Raw genomic sequence first — 9,193 nt, forward strand, 5'->3', positions numbered from 1 at the left:
TAGGTTACAGCTGTCCATTGTGACGCACTGTATAGGTCTAATAACAGGACTATGCAGGGTTCCTCTCACCTGACGCACCCAGAACAGAATGACAAGTTCGGGTCAGTCACAGTCGTCTTGCGTAATAATTTTCAGTTATTATAGAAGACTCTTGCGGTTTAGTTTGTCGGCAGTCTACTGAGGCTGTCATGGATTATTTCTCGACGATGGCAGAGGAGCGACCGACGTCTCCTGGCCCCCAGCTGGTGGACATGCCCTCCCTCGACGAACAGGGCTTCCAGAAGTCCATAAGAAGCGGAAAAAACCCTTTATGAGCGTTATCAACTTTTCAAACACCTCGACATCTACAGCACCTATCATGACCAGCAACATCGACTTTCCAGCACTTCAAAATTCAGAGCAGTGACTTTGCAAGAGCAAACGTCCTACGCTGCTGTGTTGGCACTCGAAAAGAAATACCCAGAAGCGAAACTGCAAGTCAGACAGAACCTGAGAGGGGAATTTATAATTTCCGTTAAAGATCAACAGTCTGCAGAGCTCTTGAAGAAGTATCCCTCGTGCCTCCTGTTGGACCCAGCTGCAAAGATGTCGAAGGGGATGCTTTGCAAAGTCCCGAAATACATCACCATGGAACGGATTTTGCAAATGGCAGTCATAATGACTGCTAGACGGTGTACAGTAAAGAAGAAAAAGTGCCCCTTGGAAACAATTTGTAGGTGCTTACCAATGGCTTTAAACGCACGAGGAGCTGATTGAATGAAATGCCATGTTGATAGAAGATCTGATTCCGTTTTTTATTGAAAATAAATAAATAGATAAATAAATAAAAAGATAAATAAATACCCTTAAAACTAAAACTTCTTCAGTCGTGAACCTATGCAATTGATTTAAAATTCTGCGTAACGAAAAAGATGGTATTTGATGTCTGTAATTGGAAAAATTGTTTTCCTTCTCTGTTGATGTTATAGATTAGGCAGATAGGCGGAGATCAACTCACGCATATCTGGTCCCTCCTAGGTTCATTAGGAATGAATTTACGTGCGGATAGGATACCAGTTAAGTTTGCTTTCATTCAGCAAATAAGGATATCGACTCTCGATTCTTAGAAATAAATAAATAAATGAATAACTTTAAAAAAACACATCCTAGAATACTGTGGTGGTAATGACAGACATTTTAGTGGGTGGTTACCCCCTGACAGACGCCCCACGATGAGTGGGGGGAGGGCCCAGACAGGACCTGCGTCCAACATTGGAGATACCAAGTAAAATTTACACTACAATAGCACTGCACATCCTAGAATGCTATGGTGGTAATGACAGATATTTTAGTGGGTGGTTACCCCCCGACAGACACCCACAACGAGTGGGGAGGGGAGGGGGAGACAGGATCTTCATCCAACATGGAGATACCAAGTAAAATTTGTACTATAATGCTGGTGGTAATGACAGACATTTTAGTGGGTGGTTACCCCTTCACAGACATAACCCACGATTAGAAGGGAGAGATGGGACACCTTAAAATGATTCAAAATCTATCGTAGACAATATTACCATTATAAATATGGTCATTATCCAAACATCGTGAGCCTGATAAAATGTAAAAGGCAAAAAATTCAAGAAATGTTGTGATGTTTCAGGATAAGAATTACTGCCAGAGTTATTTTTTAAAATTCCTATTGAAGTATGGAATATTTCACTTCATTAATTTCATCCCATATATACAAAAAACTATGTATGAGACTTACTAAGCCTGGTCTACTTTCTGTAGTTTCACACACATTAAACAATACTACTTGTGTGTGTGTGTGTGTGTGTGTGTGTTATGACTTCACACAAGTGGTATTTTATCTGAATGGGAGAGGGTCACAAGTGACAACAGCTACAAGTACGTGTGCTGAGCCATTTTTGAAAAATTAAACCAATCATATGGTGCCACTCTCATTTCCTCCCCCAAAAAAAAAAAAAAAAAAAAAAAAAAAAAAAAAAAAAAAGAAATGTAAGATAAGTATTCTCGTTTTAATAGCGTCTTTGGTAATTTTCTTTTCTTGCCTACAGTTTTAGGCTCTGCAAGCCATGTCGATGTTCGTAGCCCAACGTGTCTTACCATAACTGAATTGTTCTTTAGTTTGCTGTTGGTTCGTGTGGATGAAATGAAATTTTTATCGGATATGGGAGTTCGACTGATATTCACAAAGAGATGATGTATCACAACACAATAATTACTGGAAACGGAAATGTGTATGAATTGTTCATGATAGGCTAACAATAAACATTTAAATATTTTATTTTCACCCATTCTATTCCCCCTCCCGAAGTTGGACGATCATACAACTTGGAGCTCCTGACTCCCAAATTAAGTTGGCCTATAATATCATGTCAGTTATCTAATAGTCCACTTATTTTCGGCTGCCTCACTCAAATTGATCTGTACGCTATCACCAAGTATCAGGTACCATATATCTTCAGGGAAGAAAATCTAAACTCAGCTAAAAATGATACGTTACGCAGTTTGATGTTTAAAGGCCAGCTGATTGTGTTTATCTCCTTAACTTCCCGCCGGCACGCGCCACAGGCATTCTATCGATGCTGGCTTTGACGACCAATTATTCGGCTAATTTTCTCCCTAGTAATATTTTTACTTTAATTGTTCATTATATCCAGTAGACAGGCATTAACATCATATTATATTCTCACGTCTGTTCAATGTATTAACATTGCTAAAATGATTTATAATGCGTCTCAAACAGTCATAAAAATCGGACAACCGAATGTGCAAATATGTCAGCTGTGTGCAAGGCATAGGGCGTCAATCACTGGAGTAGCGATCTCTCTGCCGAGAGTGGCTTCGGAAGGCCATATTGAAAGGTCTCGGTCCATCTTATTCTATTATTTTATTATTTATTATTATTATTATTATATTATTATTATTATTATTATTATTATTATTATTATTATTATTATTATTATTATTATTATTCGACCCAATTTCACAGAGAAAAATTACCTTACGAAAACAGGCCTAAGCACTCCAACAATTGTGGCCAAGGCCTAAGCATCTGCTCTTGGATCTAAGCAGTGTCAAGCATAAATGGTTCCTGTGGAAATACAGGACTTTCTTTGCATACAGTAGCGTAGCGAAGCACTAACTAACAGTAATGTAGTACATCTCTAAACACTAACACTCACAATGCACTTACTCAGTAAGGACTCACACTTGCATACATTCACTACACACACACACACACACACACACACTTAATAACACAAAACATTGAATCCTCAACACTCACTAGGCACTCGCTATACACTAAATGCTCACTAAACACTTAAAACACTAAACACTTAAAACACTAAATACTCATTATACCCCAAACACTCGGTAAACATTTACTAAACACTCACTTAATACTAATCATTAATTAAATACTAAACATTCACTAAACCCTAAGCACTCATTAAATACAAAATGCTTACCAAACCCTAAATACTTATTAAATACTAAACAGTGAATGAACAGGTACTCATTAAAAACTTAGTATACACTTACACACTAAACATTTGCTAAACACTAACATTCACAAGACATTCACTAAACGCTCACTCTCACTTAACATTTGCAAAACATTCACTGAAACCCTAAACACTCACTGAATACTTACACACTAAATATTCACTAAACACTACCATTCACAAGACATTCACTTAACGCTCACTTAACATTCACAAAACATTCACTAAAACCCTAAAGACAAAACATTCACTGAATACTTACATAATAAAATACCATAACATTCACTAAACCCTAAAGTCTCAGTAAACATTCACTGAATACTGACACATTAAACAGTCACTAAACCCTAAACATTCATCAAACACTTACTCATAAACATTCACTAACCGCTTACTCACTAAACCCTAACAATTCGCTAAACACTGACTCTTAAAAATTAACGATAGAAAAAATTGACAATCACTAATTTTTTATTTCTCTTCTTTTCTTTACATTAATGCTAGGTGATTATTTCTTTGGTCTTATATTTATCATAATCGTCTTGAGAGAATGGAAATGTTCGAAATAACTTGGTATGTAGAGATATTGTTTAAAAAACAGAGATCTTCAGTGTCCTTCCTCAGCCAGGTGTATTATATCTGACGAATTTTACACCACCCGAAAAAAAAATCGACTACAGTAACAACAATATTCATTCATAAAACTGATAATACAAAAATGTATCCATGATTTCATTAGTATGAAAGTCAGTTGAAACCAAAAGAAGGTAGTCCTGCTTCGATAAAACAAACCGAGTAGGCTATAGTGCAATTATTAGGATCTTTACCCTGACTATAGCGTATATATTACATATGTATTACTATCTATTTGATGGGTGCGTATTACTCTATTTAACAAATGTTATGTACAAAGATATTTTACAGCAATAACTCTAATAATGATATGAACTTACATGCTACTTTACAGTGCCAGTCTTCCAGCCACCGCTACATTAATTTTCATCTCGTAAACAAAGCTAAAGCGAGTACTATAATTGAACTCAGTTGCTCGCTTGACAAAATAATAATATGACCGAATTATTATGGGTCTACAGATGACAGTTATTTATATGAAACAATAAATAATTTTTGTGTTAAATAAATACAAAGGATATAGAAAGGATAAAAATATTTATAAAATATATCACGATAATGTATAATACGAGTCAATAGAAGCCTACTATACTAGCCTAGACAAAAATTATCAGGGCTTGCCCTTCCACCTGCCCACCTGTTAGGGTGTGTCTGTCAGGGGGAAACCACCCACTAAAACGTCTGTCATTACCATCACCAGCAAGTTCTAGGATATGCAGTGCTATTTTATTTAGTACAAAAATTTACCTTGGTATCTGCAATGTTGGATGCAGTTCCTGTCTCCCCCTCCCCCTCCCCATTTGTTGTGGGGTGGGGTCTGTGAGGGGGAAACCACCCACTAAAATGTCTGGTATTACCATTGCAGCATTCTCGGATATGCAGTGCTATTGTAGTACAATTTTTACTTGGTATCTCCGATGTTTGATGGAGATCCTGTAGCCCCCTTCCCTTCCCCCTCCCCCCACTCGTTGTGGGGTGTCTGTCAGGGGATAACTACCCACTAAAATGTCTGTCACTACCACCGCAGTACTTGTGGGGTGTCTGTCAGGGGGTAACCACCCACTAAAATATCTGTCATTACCACCATAGTATTCTAGGATGTGCAGTGCTACTATAGTGTAAATTTTATTCGGTATCTCCTAAGTTGGATTTAGATCCAATTAACCCCCCCTTTTCAGTGCGTCTGTCAGGGGGATCCCACCCTCCAAAATGTCTGTCACTGGTCATTCTGTAATCAGTAGAGTCTGCAGATATAATATATGTTAGTTTCATCTGGTATCTCATATATTGGATCTAGACCCAAAATCTAACAAGCTATTAGTGGTGCTTGTTAAGTAAGCCACCCATATATTTTCGGCAGACTGTCAGTTTCACAGTTAATAAGTCTACTCCTAAATACAAGTAGGGGTTACAGTCAGTATCTCGATCGTTGTATCTCAATGGTCCGGGCTGCCGGTCTAAACATTGGATATTACCCCAGAACGGAAACATGAGCTCTCAAACAAAGGAAGATATAAACTAAAATGTCTATAACTATAAACATTTCTCCAAGGAAATAACCCAAGATGGAGCTTTGAAAACAAAAGAAATCTGAGAGAGAGAGAGAGAGAGAGAGAGAGAGAGAGAGAGAGAGAGAGAGAGAGAGAGAGAGAGAGAGATTTCCAATGCGCAGAGATTAGTCTTCAAAATGACAAATGTATAATCGTGAAACAAACTCGACAGAACGAAGGAAGATCATGGAACTATAAACATGGAATGGAAATGCGCGAAATCCGATGTGTGCAACATACCGCCATTGCAAAGGGTGGAGAGAGCTTTGTTATGGCGCCAGTGAAGCAGACATCCTTTGGTGTAGATAAATCACTACTTTGATGTGATTCGCCTGATTGTGGGCATTTACTTTGATTGACGCTACCACCGCGTAGCCAGACTCCACAGTCAGGCATTGCAGGGTAGAAGCATTCGCCAGAAATGCAATAAACTTGTTCCCTTCAAGGGGCCGTAATACCCAGTGTTTCGAGTTCAGCTTTTGTACATTTAGCATAAAATTGTCTAAAAATTCTGTAATTTAGTGGTAAGCCAGCCTGTATAATAGACAAAATTATTATTATTAAATAAGACTGACATTAATTAATAAGTGATCTGTAAATATAAATTATATTAACATGTGTGTTTCTTTTTGTAATAATGACTGATATAAGTCAACATAATTACAATATAAATCCATTGTGTCAGGAGATAGGGTTAATTCCTAGGTGACACAGACTGGATACCAAGGTGATAAGACCTACGTAGTGCATAAAATGGAAAGTAGAGTATTATATATAAGGAGTTCAACAGGCTTTAGTGATAAAATTTATTACACAACCCCATGGCAAGACATGAAATCACTACTGTCTCAGCACATGGCTACATTGCATGATTATTTCTATTGCATGAGACATATACGTGCTTCATTGGGTTCATTGGTAAGTGCTTTTCAAGAGCTTTTAACTGATGATAAATTTATCAAAATTTATATTTAAAAATTTGGAACAGTAGAGTAAAAAAGGGAACCCAGGTCAAATGCATATCTGGATATCTTTACTTAAAACACTGCAGCGCCGTATTTTCTACATGCTCAATTATATGCATTTAAAAGGGATTTTGAAGAGCTTCCCAATGAGCCTATATTTATTAAAATCGGTAGAAAATTGAAGACGACAGAGTTGAAAAAGTCGTCTGCAAGACGATGCTTAAATAGCTTCATTCAGCGTCCTCTCCAGCCTTTCCTATGGCGCCGTGCAGTGACAATCAGCTCTAATACATTTATACACACGTCCATTTCATGTTTATAGTTCCAAGCTTAAGATCCAAGAAAAAATGAGAAAAAAACTACTTATTAAAGAAAGACAAACTAGCCTAATAATTATTGAAAGCTATGTGAATCACGTGAAAACCACAGTCCAAAATTATTTATTTACGCTTAAAGGATGAAGAGTGATAGTTAGCATTTACATTTTATTTAGATTATACTCAAATATCTTCATTGATGACGATAAAGTTTCTAAAGGATAAATTAGCTCTAAACCGTTGCTGACAAGAGAAACAAAACCAGGAAATACCAAATTGGATTCTAAAAGGTCAAGGAAAAGTGTAGCCACAATGCATGAGTTTCATTTTGACCAAGTGCGTTAAAATTGTAAAATGTATATTTTCTCTAAGAAAAGAAAAAAAATAAAATGTGCGCTAGGGAGACAATAATCTCGCAAGAATAATTCCGTCCACAGAGCAATTAAGGCTTAGGGGGAGAAGCCACGGTCAGCGTCCTAAGTATTTCGAAAGGATTATCACGTCGTCAATGTACCAGTTGGGTCTACCGCCTTTTTAGGGGATTCAGAATTCACTGAGAGTAATGACCTTTGGGATTGAGCTTCCATTAAGAAAAGGGCATCCAAAGGAAGAGAAAGTGGCCTCAGGGTCTGACTGTTGGTATAAAACCTCGATGGCCGATGAAATTCTTATGCTGTCTGACCTCTGCTCACTTGGTGTCTCCATATACGGTCTCCCGTCTCCATCTACAGGATAGCTTTCCGAGTTCGACTTGGGAAACACGGAGTGCGTACAACAGGGTAAATTTCGGATTTTTTCTTTCGGTTTTACAGTGAATGGGGGTCTTAGTAATTCATTGCAATTTATTCATTAAGCAAATTATTTAATTCTACTATATAGACCTCTTGTTTCTTAAGGGTTACTGAACCTTTATTGAAACCAAGGTCTAAAGAATATTGAAACAAAGCGTTCCATATTGCAAACAATCGTTGAATGAGTAACAATTTCATAGGACTAACATAGTCACGAGATATGTTTCATTTGCCTATTTCTTTTATCAGTTTACTTTTCCCTTCATCACCTAATAGTTGTTGTATTTTCCAGCAGCAGCAGTTGGTGGAGGAGTGATGGTGGTGGAGGACGTTGTCATGACCTGCCTACCAAAAGCTCCCGCGCAACTGTCGGGCGGCGTCTCCGACTGGAGGGAGGACGTGAGACGAAGGGCGAAGAGGCCGAGGCAGACTTTGGCCGAAGAGGAAGCCAAGAGACTTCGGCAGAAAAGAGGGAGACTCGAGCATCTTGGGGCTGACAAGGGACGAGGAGCCTTCAGCCTTGTGGACTTCCTGGCTGCTCTGCCGCCGCCTCCGTCGCCAACCTTCTCCCCGCCGAAGGAGGAGCAGGAGCAGAAGGAAGAAACAGCACCAACAGAAAAACCGTCACTTCGTAGGCCGATCAGACGCCGGTTGGCGTTTTGATTTAATTGTGAATTTCAAAGATTAATTGTAGACCAGGCGCGTTTGTGAATAGGAAGGCCTTATCGTAATTATTTTATTTACTATTTATTTAATATTATATGTAAAAATATCTCGCTAATTATATACCGATTTAATTATGTATGTTGTAGAAAGATATAATATTTATGTTACACAAATGAATGTGGATTTTTACTTAAGTTGCCTGACCAAAAAATAAATGAAAATAAGAGATGAGACATTGAAATACAAATGAGTGTTGGACATTGTGTAGAGCATATGACCATTCTGCCTTTATAGATCTGATATTCCTTTATCACTGGCCATATCTATATGCCTGCATGTCGTCAGATCTATGCAAAAATTTGATTAAATTGAAAAAATATAAAAACTTTTGAATTGATTGGTGGATGAATAACTAATTTGTCGACGTAATAAATAAATTACAATAATCAAATGGGCCTATTAAGTAGACAATCCAAAATAAGAGATTATAGCTCTTATGTGAATATTTTCCAGACCTTGTGAATAACATTATGAATATTCCGAAGAACAAATAAATAACAAACGGTTGTTATAACTGCCACCTATTGTCACATTATGTTATAGTGTTTAAACGATTGTTTGAAGTCCATATGGGAGGAGAAATCATAAACCCTGATAACAGACTTCAGTTCTTCAATCTAACGTTTACAGTTCATCGTGGCGGTAAGGAACCGAACACCGTCACCAGCAGCTCGAAGCATAGAGTTCGACAGCACCAAC

General features: G+C 37.7%; 1 long non-coding RNA gene across 1 annotated transcript in view; it reads right to left on the bottom strand.

Moving 5' to 3' along the window:
- Positions 1 to 8,589: 8,589 nt before the first annotated feature.
- Positions 8,590 to 9,193, bottom strand: part of LOC135199139 (uncharacterized) — a 10,809-nt gene continuing 10,205 nt past the window's right edge. Inside the window, exon 2 of the long non-coding RNA XR_010310916.1 lies at positions 8,590 to 9,193. This exon is cut by the window's right edge and continues 9 nt beyond it. This is a non-coding gene — a long non-coding RNA (uncharacterized LOC135199139).

This window comes from Macrobrachium nipponense, chromosome 25 (genome assembly GCF_015104395.2).
Source record: "Macrobrachium nipponense isolate FS-2020 chromosome 25, ASM1510439v2, whole genome shotgun sequence".
NCBI classification, from domain to species: domain Eukaryota; kingdom Metazoa; phylum Arthropoda; class Malacostraca; order Decapoda; family Palaemonidae; genus Macrobrachium; species Macrobrachium nipponense.